The 14,880-nt window shown below is 38.7% G+C and overlaps 1 protein-coding gene and 1 long non-coding RNA gene across 4 annotated transcripts in view; one reads left to right on the top strand and one right to left on the bottom strand.

The window, feature by feature from the left end:
- LOC111928147 (uncharacterized) overlaps positions 1-14,880 on the bottom strand; it is a 128,183-nt gene that overhangs the window by 82,043 nt on the left and 31,260 nt on the right. The window lies entirely within an intron of this gene.
- On the top strand, positions 4,051-8,734 carry LOC111943772 (uncharacterized). Of its 3 annotated transcripts, XR_015287616.1 has the most exons (7): positions 4,061-4,518; positions 5,090-5,202; positions 5,513-5,648; positions 6,277-6,339; positions 6,430-6,512; positions 6,617-6,721; positions 7,063-8,734. It is a non-coding gene; the product is annotated as an uncharacterized LOC111943772 (long non-coding RNA). The 3 variants fall into 3 exon arrangements; XR_015287618.1 differs by lacking the exon at positions 5,090-5,202 and having other exon boundaries at positions 4,051-4,141; XR_015287617.1 differs by lacking the exon at positions 5,090-5,202 and having other exon boundaries at positions 4,063-4,219.

Here is a 14,880-nt window from a genome sequence, read left to right as displayed (position 1 = left end):
AATGAATAACACTCAGCAGTGATAGCACAGCATCATCCTTATTCCTTCACAGCAAGTTTTTCTCAATTCATTCATCATGTCTTTCAGCTTCTTACAGTTCCTCCATAAAATCAGCCACACTCTATATTCAACAAAAAGGTTATCAAAAATAGAAATGCCTTGAATGTTAAATTTGTTTAGTAAGTATTACAGGTCTATGAATATGGAGTACATGAGTTTATCATGTAGAGCAGAGAAATATCCAAAAGGGACCAAGATCTGTCAAGTCAAATAGAAACCCAAAATATCTCTCCCCAAGCTAACAAATTCCTTCAGAAATACAGGTTCTTCTTTGGGTTTTTCACTTCTGGCATTGAAATAGCCCATGTTCTCTAACGTTAGTGCTTTAGTTTTGGGAAGGTATTAGGTTTTTAATACAGTTGTTTAACAAGAATTCTGAAGTCAGCAACATGATGAACGTGTTTCAGTATTTTTATTATGGACACTGTCTGGAGGTTGTCTAAATAAGAACTGAAGACTAACAGAATCATGCATTATGTCTCAGATATTTATACTTGAAAATGGCTTTTAAACCTTTCTCAAATCAAGGGGAATTTTAAGGTAAATGAGGTAAATTTCATTTTTTAGGCAGAGATAAAAAACACAATAAAAATAGTGGAAAAAAATTCTTATTGAAAGCATATAACAGTGGTGCTGGGAAACAATAAAAAATATTAAATTAGTTATACACTAGAAGAGTGGAGAGTGAATTAAGATAAGCGAAAGCATTTAACTGTTCAAAGACCAAGAAACATAAAAATAAAAGTTAATATAGTTTGTTTCACAGCTGTAGAGTAGCCCAGTATTCACTGAAAAAGCTCATTAATTCCCATGCAATTAACTATAATTAATAAGACACCCCAGGAGTGTGTGTTCCTGGGAGATAATGTCAGCCCTTGGATGTGACCTACTGTGTGATGTTATCTCAGCATGGCTCAAATTCCATACTCCTCCTGAGCTAATAAAATTAAGGTTCCTTCAAAAGGTCTCTTTGGTAACTTTGGTTGCTTAATTTCATTCCCATCATCCAGAACATTAGTAACACAATGAGTACAAATATGAAAAACGAACATATATAACAAACTGATCACAAACTGATTAAGCAGCAGAGAGAGAAGACAGAGCATTCAAACCATGAACAGCATATGTCCTGCACTAGCAGAGCCCTGAAGAAACATTTGGAAACAAAACAAAATAAAAGGCTTTGAAGTCAGTTAGCAAAACTATGTGATCTATCACACTTAATCCAAGACTGAAGCTACCACCTGAAACCACTGCTGTCTTGATTATATCTAATTGTACAGTAATAAAATGCAAATCCTTGCTGGGAACTTAAGACTTAGAGATAACATGCTGCAGAAAATGTTATTCAGTGCCTTGTATAGCCAAGGTTCATGTATGTTGCACCTTAAGAGATGCAAAGGAAATACAGAAATGGCTGGAGATTGCAAGGGATGAGCTGGATGTTGGTTTGAATACTACAAATAGAGAGAAGGAAAGGGGAGATTGATTTTAGGAACTTCTAAGATGACAAAGGGAGATCCTCTGGGTTATTTGCTGCAGGACAACAGGGAATGTGGAAGCTGGCGAAGGAGGCAAGGTATCATGGAAACTATTGCTGTTTCACTGGCAAGCTGCAAATTGGTGTGGGTGTCCCTGGAGCAACAAACCTGTCAGGAAACAGTAAGGGGAGGCCATTCAAGAAGCTCAGTAACATAGTTGACTGAATCTGACGTGACCATACTAAGACAGAACCTTGGAAAGAATAAAGTTCGGGCCTTAGACCAAACACTATGGAGCTCATTAACCAGTTCTGCTATGCATGATGAAGCTGTGAAACAATGTTTTGTGAACCATTCTCTGGCAGTAAAGTGTTTGGTGATCAGAGATTACATTACTTCTGATGTCAGAGTGAAAATGCTTTAAAATTATCAAAACATGGAATCTTTCCTACCAGTAAAAAAAGTTGCCCAAAACAACATGGTTTTAAAGACAAATTGATTTCTCTAAATACTCATTTCAAAATCTTTCTTTACATTTTAAGAACGTAAAAGAATCCACTCTTTCTGTACATCACCATATAGAGAGTTCAGATTTCAGCTTTATCTTTCAGGCTTTTGCAGTACTTGTGAACCTTGTTCACTGATATATTTGATTGTAATGACATTCTCCTTCAGAGTTTACATGGTTATGTTTCATGTTCTCATCATTAATGTATCTCTGCCCTATTATGTATGGCACATGCAAAGGATTTCTCGGCCTATAAAACACTCCATTCCAGCAGACTATAAAATAAACCTCTTACAGAGGTTTTCTAACAGGTTTGAAGGTGTATAGCTGAGAAGCACATCATGTTAATGTTGGAGGGGCTTAGTGTATCTGGATTTATTACAATGTTAATTACACGAATGGGCTTTCCGTTTTAGACATAGGAATCTCTTTTTAGTGTAAATTTAATAAGCAAAATTACAGTTTCTTGTTTAAAAACTCAAATTTCCTACCCTCAAATGGAATTTAGATCAACTTTTAATTAACAGAGTCTCTATTTTCCTCTTACTGTTAAGAAATCATCAAATCCCTGTACCTAGAGATATCATTTTCTGAAGATATTCTTTTTGGTAATAAATGAGGTGACCAGATGTCCCAGTTTTTCTAACAAAAATGTAGTGTCCCTATTTTCTTTCTTCCTATATGGGTCACTCTATCCCAGGTTTCAAGTCCCTGTCAAACATCAAAGAAATGGCAATTCTGCAAGGAAAATTGGAAAGAAATTTTCCTGAAAGCAGCAGGTTTGGGTTTCCAGTATTTATAACAGCTTTTCAGCTTTGTATAAATTAAATCTTTTGGGATAAAAACAACAGCAACACAAAAATACAAAGGAAAGTTTAGAAAAGCAAATTAGATCTCTGCTACAGACTCCAGTGCAGTTCCGCTCACACAGTCTGCCAAGAGTGTTTTAATAGTCATTAATCCATAGACCTGTAGCTGGTATATGGAATTACATAATGCTTCTAATTACTCTGTTTGTTGCTTACCTAATCCCTGTTGATTGTGATGGTGAAAAGAAAGTGTTCACCTGGAGTTGAACATGGAGAAGACTGGTCCAGAGCTGCTTTGAAATTCTAGATAAGCAAAGGTGAGGAAGATTTCTGACAGTACCAAAATCAAACAGGGGATCATATTAGAGGGGATAATGAGAAAAGACCAAATTGTCCAAGACCAAAGGACTTGTTTGCATTTCTAATATTTGAAAAATCTGCCTTCCCATTAAAAGTTAAGCCTGTAGTTAAACAACTGTTGTCTCTTTTATCAAGTGTGCTGGTTCTGACTGGGGTAGAGTTAATGTTAGAGTTTCGTTCCCAGTATGGGCCTGTGTTTTGGATCTATGCTGAACACAGGGCTGACAGCATAGAGATGTTTTCGTTCTTGCTGAGTGTTTACAGAGTTAAGGACTTTTCTGCTTTTTATACTGCCCGGTCGGCAAAGGAAGCTGGGAGGAGACACAGCGAGGACAGGCACCCCGCTAACCAAAGGGCTATTTCACACTGTAAGGCCCCAACATTTAAACAGAAGGGGTTTACAAAGGTCCTTGTACTTATGGTTAAATAGACCAGATAGTCTCAAGAGATCAAAATTACTTTACTGGCAAAATATAGAAAACCAAGGAACCTTGGTAAAAGATTCAATACAACATCCAGTCAACATAAAACACTTCTCACAGTATTAATCCAGCCCACTTGATTTAGCAAACTTTAAGCGTGTTTGATATTAAGTTACCCAAAACGTTCAAAGAAAAGGAACATTTCAAGAACAAGAAGAGAAAAGATAAGAAACACACACATATAGCTACCAAATCCTGGGTTCCAGCATGGATTATATACACACTCCAGTAGTGGGGAGGATGAAGACATGCTCATCTCCGGCTCATCCTTAAATAGCCAATGGCCTCTGTGGGCCCACCCCCTAGGTGGGGCTTCTGGTCACTCTGCCCCTCAGGAATGGGGTTAGCACAGTCTCTGGTGTGTCAGTGATTGGCAGCTCTGCTAGGCTGGGATACAAGCTCAGGGGTGTTGGGGTGGAAGGAGTTCATTACTTTGGCAAGGCAAGGCGTGACCTGTCCCGCTGCCACAACCTACAGGCATCCTAAAATGTCTTGAGACGTCAACCTTTCCAGTCTCTGGCATGTACCATGTGACAACATGCTCAGTGTGCAGGGCGAGAAGAGGAAGGAGGGGACTTCTGGAGTGATGGCATTTGCCTTCCCAAGTCACCATTAGGCATGGAGGGGCTCTGCTCTCCCAGGGGTGGCTGAACACATGCCTGCCCATGGAAGTGGTGAATGAATTCCTTGTTTTGCTTTGTTTGCTTGTGTGGCTTTTGCTTTCCCTGTTAAGCTGTCTTTATCTCAACCCATGAGTTTTTTAGCTTTTTCCCTTCCAGACCATGCTGGCTGGGGAGTATTATGACCTGCCCCTGAAGGTGGGTTAACTGTAGTTCTTGTTAATAGTAGATCCTTTGGGGCAGATTAGAGTGAAACAACACTAAATGACCATTGTTTATAAATATATATATATATATGGCAGATTTATTTCAGATCAATTTGGTTGCAATGGAAAGGAAGTATGTAGTCAGTCTGGTTGTTAGGTGTAGAAATATAGCAATATAAAAACATAAAAATAGCAGTTAGAAAATGTACAAGGAAAAGAAAGAAAGAGAAAAAAAGGATAAGAGTAGAAAGATATCACCACCCATGGATAGATCCAGATGAGACTTGATTGTTGCAATTTTGGTGTCTGTTGACTGGAAGGTTGCCCAGTCTTGATCCATTGGGGGTGGGGGAAGCCTGAAAAGCACAAATTTCAGTGGGTTAATTAGGATCAGGTGGGAAGGTCCAGGCACCTCTCCTGGTGGGGGGATAGTTTTACACTGATGTAACACTGTGGATCACGTGCAGTCCTCTGGTGGGAGGCCCCAGAATAAGTCTGGGGATGCTTCAGGGGTCTTTGATGGTTTATGACACCTAAGACATGACAGCTGTCTCTCTTGTCAGCACAGCTGAGCCAGTTATGCCCCATCAGAAAGGATGAATAATTTTAGGCCTACGTGTGAACGTCACAATACCTTCCCAGAGGGAAGTTTTACACCTGAACCAGTTGTGTTAAGGTAGCCACAGGCATAATGAAAAGCACTGTCCCACCCTGCAAGATCTTCTTCTTTTTGGCCTCTTCCCTCATGTGGCTCAAGACCCAGCTCATTGCTAGGAAAGGTCAATTTGTTGTGGTTAACCTCTGGTGGTGGGTGCACACCCCCTTTGCACCTGGGCTGCTCCTACACAGATCAGAGGTTTCACCACATCCAAAACCCTCCTCCCCCCCTTCAGCTGGGGGGTGTGCGTGCAAACCTGGCCTCAGCAAAGCACCTGCTGCTTTTGCAAATGGGCGATTGTCTGAGTCATTAATCTTTAACATTTCAGTCTCTCTCAGGGAGTGAGCCAGCGGCTGCATGGGACTTCTGGCTGGGGTTAAGCTACTACACCAATAAAAAGCAACTGCAGCTGACATGTTTACAGGAAAAGTGGTTGACTGGAAGCCAGTAAATGTCACTAGAAGGTGAGTAGGAAGCAGTAAAAGTTTGTTGTGTTTGTTCCAAAACACAACAGAGTTGGGAGACATGTCCATGAGGTGATCACTCACTCCTTATTTCTTTCCTGAGTATAATCTATATCACTTCCTTTGACATCCATCCTTATGATTTTTCATATTTATTTGGGGTAAGAGTGGATTATAACCTTTTGGAGGGCAAGTGGGTGGGGAGAACATACTCACTTGTGGCAAGGAATATTACTTACATGGATACATGCAGTTTTATTTCAATTCTATGAGGATTAAAAGAAGAGCTCAAGACAATGTTTGTAAAACATTTATCTCTAGCCTTTTAAACTCTGTTCTTTTAAAGGTTAAATTTATATATTCCAGCCTTTATCCTCAGACCGGTGTACTGCTCAAGGAACACTTCTTGGAGCAGAAGCTGAATGTCCTATTTCAATTATTAACACAGTTTTAGGAATTTTAGGACCTCCTTTCAATTTTTCTAGTACTAAATAAAATTTGAACGTAGAGACATTAATTTGACATTAGCACCTTTTACATTATGACCATAGGAAGCCTTTTTCTGAGGCAATAGGTCAAAGCAAAAATCAGTGTTTGATTTGTTTGTTCACTTGTCTATTCAACACAGTACATTCATCTTCTATAAAACAGAATAACTATTTCATGCTGATAAAAAAGAAACCTTTGAAAGGTAAGATTGATGTATGTTGTATCTGAGAGATAAACACTCGGAGAGGATTCAAACACAAGGCTGTCTGACTGCATCTTGACTGCCCACCAGCTGCCACAGATGAAGAATATCAGCTTCTACCTCTGAAGAGGAAGCAGCACTTCACATCCTCTCTGCACTTCCCAAGTAACCAGGTATCGCCTTATGGCTGAATGGCTCCGTAATGCTCTGGGGCTGGGTGAACTGAGAAGAAAGGGTAACATTTACCCCTTTGATTTTTGTCATTGTTCTCCCTCAGGGATATGGACAGAAATAATGGGAGAGATCCTTTGTTCCTTCCTATAAGGATTCCTCTACTCCGAAGTAAATGCTGGTGGCTGGCGCCTCTGCCTCTCTCTATCAGGTAGTTGTTTATTTTTAAGGTTTTCAGAATTACAGATTGTAGCCTGATCCAAGGAACCATTTTTCCCTAAAATCAAAAGATGTTTCAGAAAGTAATCATTTTGACTGCATTTGTCTCTCACATCAATAACACACTAGAGTGACTCCTCTAGCATTAATGGGTCACTTTAAGCTTTGTCCAGGACCAAGCACCCATTTGTGTTTACACTTATTTGTAATACTAAATGCATCCCTTTTTTAAGCTGTTTTTTGGGTAACACAGTATTTTCAGGAAGAAAAGAGTGCCAGGTTCTTGTTCTACCTCCTGAAAACTAATCAAAGTCTTTTTCTCTGTTGCCACAGCCCCTGGCACTCACAATATGCTTCCACAGTTGGGCAGTTGTCGAGACGAAACCACTGTCTGGTGAGCGAACCGTGGCTGTCTCACAATTTACCTGCCCTTCTCCATCTGTCTGCACTCACCAGCTGTGCTTGAGCCCTTCAGGCAGGGACAGAAGAATTGGATGCACATAAAGTACCTCTTCAGTGTGACCAGTGTAAATAACTGTGTTGGGGTTCTCTGGGAGACAGAGAAGGAAGACAGATGCACTATTAAACAAACCCCCATCACGAGGGAAAGAGCAGAAATGATCCTTGTATCCAGAATAAGTTAGAGAATCCAAACTCTGTCTCCTTGGCTCCTACTGCATCAGGAACCAAAGGGGTCTGACAACTACAATTCCCTCTTAGAAGGTTTTGTCAAGCTCTGTAGGACTGTATGTCAGAGTCTTTGGCGCTGACAGACTGACAAACACTTGGACTGTTACTTATTACATCACCTACCAAATGGGTTTGAATGCACATTTCCTGCAGCTTGTCTTCCTCCTAATCTCAAATATGGAGCTGCAAATTTTAATACATTTAAGATGACTACAGATAGTGAGGAAGGGTAGAATTTGTCACACATGATCATATTCGTTTTGTAAAAACAAGTTTATTGTACTTGGCATAGCAATAAGAAAGCTAGGCTAGCTGGCCAGTCAGCCCTAAGAAATAGTGAACAACATCTGTTTAAGTCTCTGAAGTAACACAATTCATGCATGGCATTAGGTTATGTTGCATCATTTAACACAACATAAACCTCACTTACCTTTTCCTCCCTTTGCCACTTTCTTCCAGTTTATTCTCACTCCAACTGGCTGCAAAAATGCATAACTGTCTTTGCTGCTTTAAAATTGCTGGGTTTTCCCCTCTAATTTTTGCAGCTAATGTAATTTTTTTTGTATACTGCCTTTCTGGGAACCACTGAACCCACATCCAAGAAGTGTTATCTCTCCCTTATGCATCTCATCATAAGAATTCTTTGTGGGGTTTTCTTGACTGAAGTCCTATACAAAACTAAATTGTATTGTTATGTCTGAGACGTTGTCATACAGAATGTCATACAGGATGAGGCACAAATCATACCTAACCAAATTTAATGAAAGATTGCCATCAGGTGTCTAAATGTCTCACTTGCCTGTTTAGTTGAGTTATGGCAAACAATAGTACTCAGAAACTTAACATATGTAACAACTCAACAGTTTTTTTATTATCTGGACCTGTTTTGTGCAAGCTCTATTGAACTAATTTGTAATAATGGGATTGAAAACACCCTAATTCAAATATAAAATAGATAGAAACATTTCTTATTTTTCTTGTTTCAGAATGATTGCTTCATTTAGAAATATTAATAATCTGATAACTGAGTCTCTTCATTATAACATAATGCTCAGTTGCATAGGAAGCTATTCTTTATTCAGTGGGTTACACTCCAGGGTAGCATAGGGAAAGAAGATGTATTAGCCTGTATTCAGAGTTTATATTAAAAAAATGAAACTGCAGAATAATAGAATTGCATCTTTTATATAGTGCTGCTATTTGAAAACATAAGGACAAGTTTTAAATGGGAAATTCTAATCAGTCTTTGCTAGAAAAGTCACATGTGCCTTTACCCATGTGCCTGTCTGCCTTGCCACACAGTTGGGGTATGTCAGCTAAGCAGTTCCTAATAACATTCATTCAAAGCAGAGGGGCCATTAGAAATTGTTCATGTCTGTGCAATTTTATGGCTTCTTTCACATGTTTCTCATACCCCAAATATCTTTCATTTATTTCAGAGGGAGAACCTGTGCTGCTAAACAAGTTTCAGCATTATAGTATGTGTGATGAACAAAGGCAGAGAAAAAGTGATGAAAGGGATGAACCAAAAAAACCCACAAATTTACGGGAGCTAAGCACATCCATATAGCACATTTTCAGAGCATAGGGATGGCCTGCACCAAGGAATGCTGCGTCCAGAGGACTACACAGTAGACTCAGAACTACACAAGTACTGCAGATGTGAGTGGCAGAAACAGTAGCTGTGTATAAGAAGCAGCCGCTCACTGCTCTTCCAGAGTTAATTAGCTCTTCTCTTCAAATGAGCTAATTAGCCTGGGCACAGCCCTGCACTGACATAACCATACCAGTCCTGGAGCTGACTCATTATCTGGCTTGATATCCTCTTCATTCATTTATGTGAATACTTGCACAGCTCTGAAGAAAAGTGTGCCTTCGTAGTTAGGTACCAGCTTCTGCACTAATTAGTGTCTGAACATTTATGAAATGTGGAACGATTTCAAGAGGAAAAAAAATCAATGTCTCAAAGCTTAGTGGTTAGAAGACTCACCTATAAGGAGGGAGGAAAGATGATCAAATTCTTGTTTTCAGAAGCAGGTGTAGGTAACACCCTTCTACGTTCATTTTTTCATGGTTATCAAAAATACTCTCAAAAGATACAGAATCACAGAACCTAAACCAAAGGGAGTTATGGAGGGTTTGGGTTTGTTTTTTGTTTTTTTTTTGTTCTTTGAAATGTTTGGTTCTTCCACTAAACCAAAATTCAATTACTAGCAGAGCCCTAATAGCAAATACAGATTATTGACTGCACTTGAGGCCAACCACAATGAACTAGTGCCTGAGGGTTAAAGCCATTCCTGGGATTAGGTAATACTACCTGAAGCCAACTGTAAAGAGCACTTTAATACTTTTGAGCAATAGTTTGCTGCAATTTCCCTCAGACCCAGTCAGTGATTAATTAACCTTTTAGAATCTTCTGGGTTAATGGAAAGTTTGCTCTGGAAAGCTCCACAGATTGAAACATGAACCAAGATCATCATCTGCAATACCAGAATATACATGATCTTGGGAGACGAGCCACAGTTTCCAATGCTTGTTAGGCTCTTGCTTCAGCCTGAGGGCAGTAATATCCCCTCTTTGTGGTCAAATGAGCTTATGTGACCTTACTTCAAATACTAAGAAAGGTTTTTGCATGTATTAAGTAACCACTGTTTATCTTATAACAGATAATTATCTAAAACATGTCAGCTCAAATTCTACGCATTTTTAATCAACACAGGTATAAGAGGGTCAGGAAATAGCTTCATGAGTGTAACACAGAGTGGATACAAGAATCCCAAATGAAGGAATGATCATCTGTATTTCTGCCCACTGCAAACCTTGTGAATGTTTGGATGTGGATTTATGCTGTGTTCAAGACAAGGAGAGATGTTTGTGAGTTGTATTTGATCAATTGCATGCCTTCCAAATCCTATGTTTATCTGGGTAAATAATGTTTTGAGGTAAAACCAAAATCCAAGCATGTATTGGGAAAATAATTGCACTTCTTAATAAAAGTATCTTTAAAAGATTATCAGCTCAACAAGTGTCAAGAGTAAGTGAAACAACACAATCCTACCAGATGCCTACAGACTGTCAGTAACATGCTTATTGAAGATTTCAGAATTCCTAAGTTCTGAAATGGCTGCAAGTTAAGAGACTGTATTAAATGCAGATCATTTCTGAATCCCTAACTCCAGCACTGCAGCAAGACATTTCAATGATGACACAATGAGTTACAGTCTGCCAGCTTGGCACAGATTCAAAGTGGCAGCAGCTGAGGTGTGCTTTAAAAATAGGGTTTTTTTTAATTGGATTCAAAATCAATTAAAATCCCATTACAAACACAATTGTAGTGATACAAATCATGAAATAATATCTTTTACAATAAACTATAAAACTGAGGAAGCTTACATAATTAATATTATCTATTGCACAGACAGACCCATACCTTTCAATCACATACAACCTACATGTCAAGAGAATGCCTTTGGAAAGTAGAGAGTGCATTTCCAACAGAAGGTCATATGTATTTCATAGGATCCTGAGTAGGTATCTCTAGGTAGATTTGATTTCCCTCCCCTTCTCAAAGTCTGACATTATCCATTGCTTTTGGAGATTAAATGCCAGCATATCTATATTGTAAAACAATGGGACATGCAACATGATGGTCAGAAACTCTGTAAAGCTACTGGCCATACATCACATTTTTAATCCCTGTACTAGAAAATAATCAGCCAGTTTTCTGCTGGTGCAAAGTCAGTGCGTGTCTTAGACAATGACATCACTTCCATTTTTATTGAGAAAGAATGTGCCTTAATTGCATTCTGAGGGGAAAATAAGAGAGCAGATAAAGAAAAGAAAAAGCCAACATCGCTTATACCAAATAGCAAGATTAAATTTTTTAGCTTATTTCATCATTAATTCCAGTTTTTCTGAGCTGTCAGACTTCATTGGCCTCTTCCAGTAAAACTACCCCTATAGTTTTAAGTGCTTGCATTCAGATCTTACACAGCATCCTCTAGGCAAAGTCAGATTATTATCTGTTTATTTTTGTGGTCTTGTAGATCTTTATGCTGGTGTTTGTACTGGCGAGGAAATTAATGACTCAACCATTTTCCAAATAACTAAAATAAGAAAGACACCTTTAAATACAACTCTTAAAATTTATAGTAAGCTTAGCTTTTCAGTTTCTTCCTCACTAATCTTGTTTTATACAGCACTTTTAAAAACAATATTGCATTAGTAAAAGCTGCAAGTCACAATAAATTATCAATTTTTCTTTTTTTTAATATTTTGCGATGATGCTTTAAATACATATTCCTGTAAAGATTAGGCATATAATTTAATTGTCCTTGTATCAGATGAAAAAAACCATGATTCCCCACAGCAGCCTATTGACTCCTTCAACCTTGCCTCTTGAAACCTTACTGAACACAGAAGCTGATACTGCAGGTTTTATATTTATAATGATTAATTAATTCTGCACTAAGCAATGTTCCTGACTGCAAGAACAAAATCCACTTTAGAAAACATAAATGACAGCTTGCCTAAAATAATTAACACCAGTGCTGATAGAATTGGGATGTTCTCCCTCTGCTTTACACTAGCGTATTTGAGAGAATTTAATTACTAATATTTCTGACTAGCAGAAGAATTACATTAAAAAAACACTTGATGTGGCAGGATTGAAAGCTCATTCAAAATATGTTACAGAAATATAATGGGGATGGGATAAACCCTGGTTGAAAATGGAGATATAATTAACCCACGGTTAAACATACTAGACTGTTTCTATTTTTTCAAGGAGAGCAGATCACATTAAAAATAACCTGTGTGGAAGTATCATCTCATTTCCCTGCCAGTCAAACAGCCAGGTAGGGTTTGGCTGTGCAGCACAGCAACCTTGAGCCCTGCTACCTCCGTGCAGAGAAAGTCAGGTAAGGTCTGTCCTGGTAACAGGATGGTTCCACCAGTGTGCAAAGCATGTGTGGCTTCACAGCCTGGGAAGGACCATCCTTCTTCCACCATAGCTGCAGCAGGAGCTCTGTTCTCACTTTTCCTTAGGGATGGAGTTTTGCCTTTAGCATGCTGAATAATGTTAACCTACATGTTATTTTACATGAAGTCTTGAAACAGGACAATTCTTCCTTGGAAGGGGACAGTGGATGCTTTCTGTGGGTGAAGTGGCCTTATCAACCAATTTTAGCATTGTGACGCTGCTTACAGAATTTATTAACTTCGAGTTGTAAGCTCAAGTGACTGGTTCCTGTGATATAAATGAATGTGTCAGGAACATATGAGATTGCTGTATTTCCCTTCCAATTCTGAAAGAATTACATAAAATTATGGTAAAAATGCAGACTCTCAGCCAGAAAAACTAACATGGAGTTATTGTCACACTTTGAGTGAGACTTCACTCACAGTTAGGACTACTGTGGGTAAAAGGATGTGATTGTACTATCACAGCTTCCTCCTTTTTAATCTCTACCACACTACGAACATATTTCACATGTCTATGGTTTAAAAATCAGAGGATGGGCAATGGAATTCCTGTGAGTCCATCATTATCCTTTTGTGCAAATCCATGTGAGTGATTGTTAATCAGGACTGATGTACATTTCCACATTACCACATTTGTACCAAGGAATACTGATTGTCCCTTGAATGGAACTCAGGAACTGAAACAGTTTATGAACATGTAAATACCTACAGCACAGTCAATTCTCTTTTCTGAGATATTTTTCTTCCACAGTGGATGAAAGACCTAAGAGCTGAGGAGACCACGTATTGTACTGTGTCCTTCCTGCCACTGGTAGTTTTTTACCACAAATGTCATCCTTCCCTCTTTTATTGGTTAGGGCCATCACAGAAAATCTCAGCATTACCAAGGGCCCTACTGTAGAAGGGAGAAAATCCATAAAGTGTAAATGGGCAGCCAGCTGGCCTATTTTCCAACATGTTCCATGTCCTCTAGCGACTTGTAGGAATATGTTTTGCCTACACACAGCCTTGCTTAAAGGTGCAATTTTGCATTGCCTGTAAACTCATCCCTCTCACTTGTGAGTAGAAAAAGGGAGAACCAGAAGGCTTGATTTACTGAAACAAATGCAAGCAGATGTAAATTGTCTTCCTAAGGCAGGACGTTCTCTACACCCTGGGTGGGATTCCTCCTAATAAGCAGTAGGGATTGGAAAGGGCATTAGAAAGCAATCTGTAACCTCTCTTTAGCTACTCCTGCTTAATACTAATTATTACTTAGTAATGCAAAGCATTTTTATTTCCTTGTAAATGTTAAAAGTAATGCTGTAAAAGCATTAACTGTTTAATTCTCAGGACACCCTTAAGAGGTGGGCATATGAGTATTATCTCCATTCCATACTTCTTTCCATAATAGGGGAACAATTAAAATTAAATTGATCAGCTAACTTTATAGAGACCCTAATTCCTACAAATAGGAAATAATAGGCCTAAATGAGTATACTTCTGCGTGTTTAAAAGCAGTATTCATCAGATGGATTACAGCTGATTTTTCAATGTAATTAACTTTGTATCCAAAAATCAACTTTATTGGTTCACTTCCAGTATATTAAGCACAATAGGAGGGATGCCCCATTTTCTCTGGCAATAATCAGGTTCCTTTCAGCCTTGTAATTGATTCAAGCAGGAACCATATTATTGTCTAGTAAAACAGAGCATCCCTCCTATTATCCCTTAAGTAGCAGTCAGTCTGGGAAGAAAACAGTTACAATGATATATGAAGTTAAGACAGATGCCAACTAAATAGATATCTGAGTAAGCTAAAAAGAAAGAATTAAATAGTTTGAAAAATCAATAAAAGGTACTACTTCAGCTAACCACTGTGCATCTCATCAACTAAACTCTCATTATTGTTCATATCCTGACTGCCCCAATAACATTATTCCCTGCACAAACATAGCAAGCCCAATGGCCTCACAATCTAATTTGTCAGCTTTCACTTCTTTCCAACAGTTTTTGTATTCTCTCTCCTGTATTCTTGCTCCACTTCCCTCTGTTTTGAAGTCTCCACATCATTATGCTGTTGCTCTATTGGGAATGGTGAGAAGAATGACACAGACTCTCTTGGAGTCGAACAGGAGAATTTCTCTCGGTTTATTACCTCAGATCTTTATTATAGACCGATACATGAAAGTACAGAAAAGTAAAACTCTTATTGGTTAGTAAACTAACACATCACCATCATTGGTCAGTGGGGTACACCACCCCTCGACCTTCTCTTGCAAGAACAGACAAACAGCACCTGCAAGGCTGTTTTCTATCTCTGAGGATTGTTTTAATTCCTCCTTATGATTTCCCAGGCCACTTTCTCGGGCAAGACTGAGAAAGTTATGCGGCCTGCTGTTCCACAGGCACTGTGCTCCCTGCTTCAGAGTTAGCATCCATTTTATGCTAGTGCACTCTACTGCCAAAGGATCAGAGGAGAAAAGAACAGATTCTACT

Source organism: Cyanistes caeruleus, chromosome 5 (assembly GCF_971803275.1).
Source record: "Cyanistes caeruleus chromosome 5, bCyaCae1.hap1.1, whole genome shotgun sequence".
In the NCBI taxonomy this organism is placed as follows: Eukaryota; Metazoa; Chordata; class Aves; order Passeriformes; family Paridae; genus Cyanistes; species Cyanistes caeruleus.
This window is presented reverse-complemented; position numbering and strand designations above follow the sequence as displayed.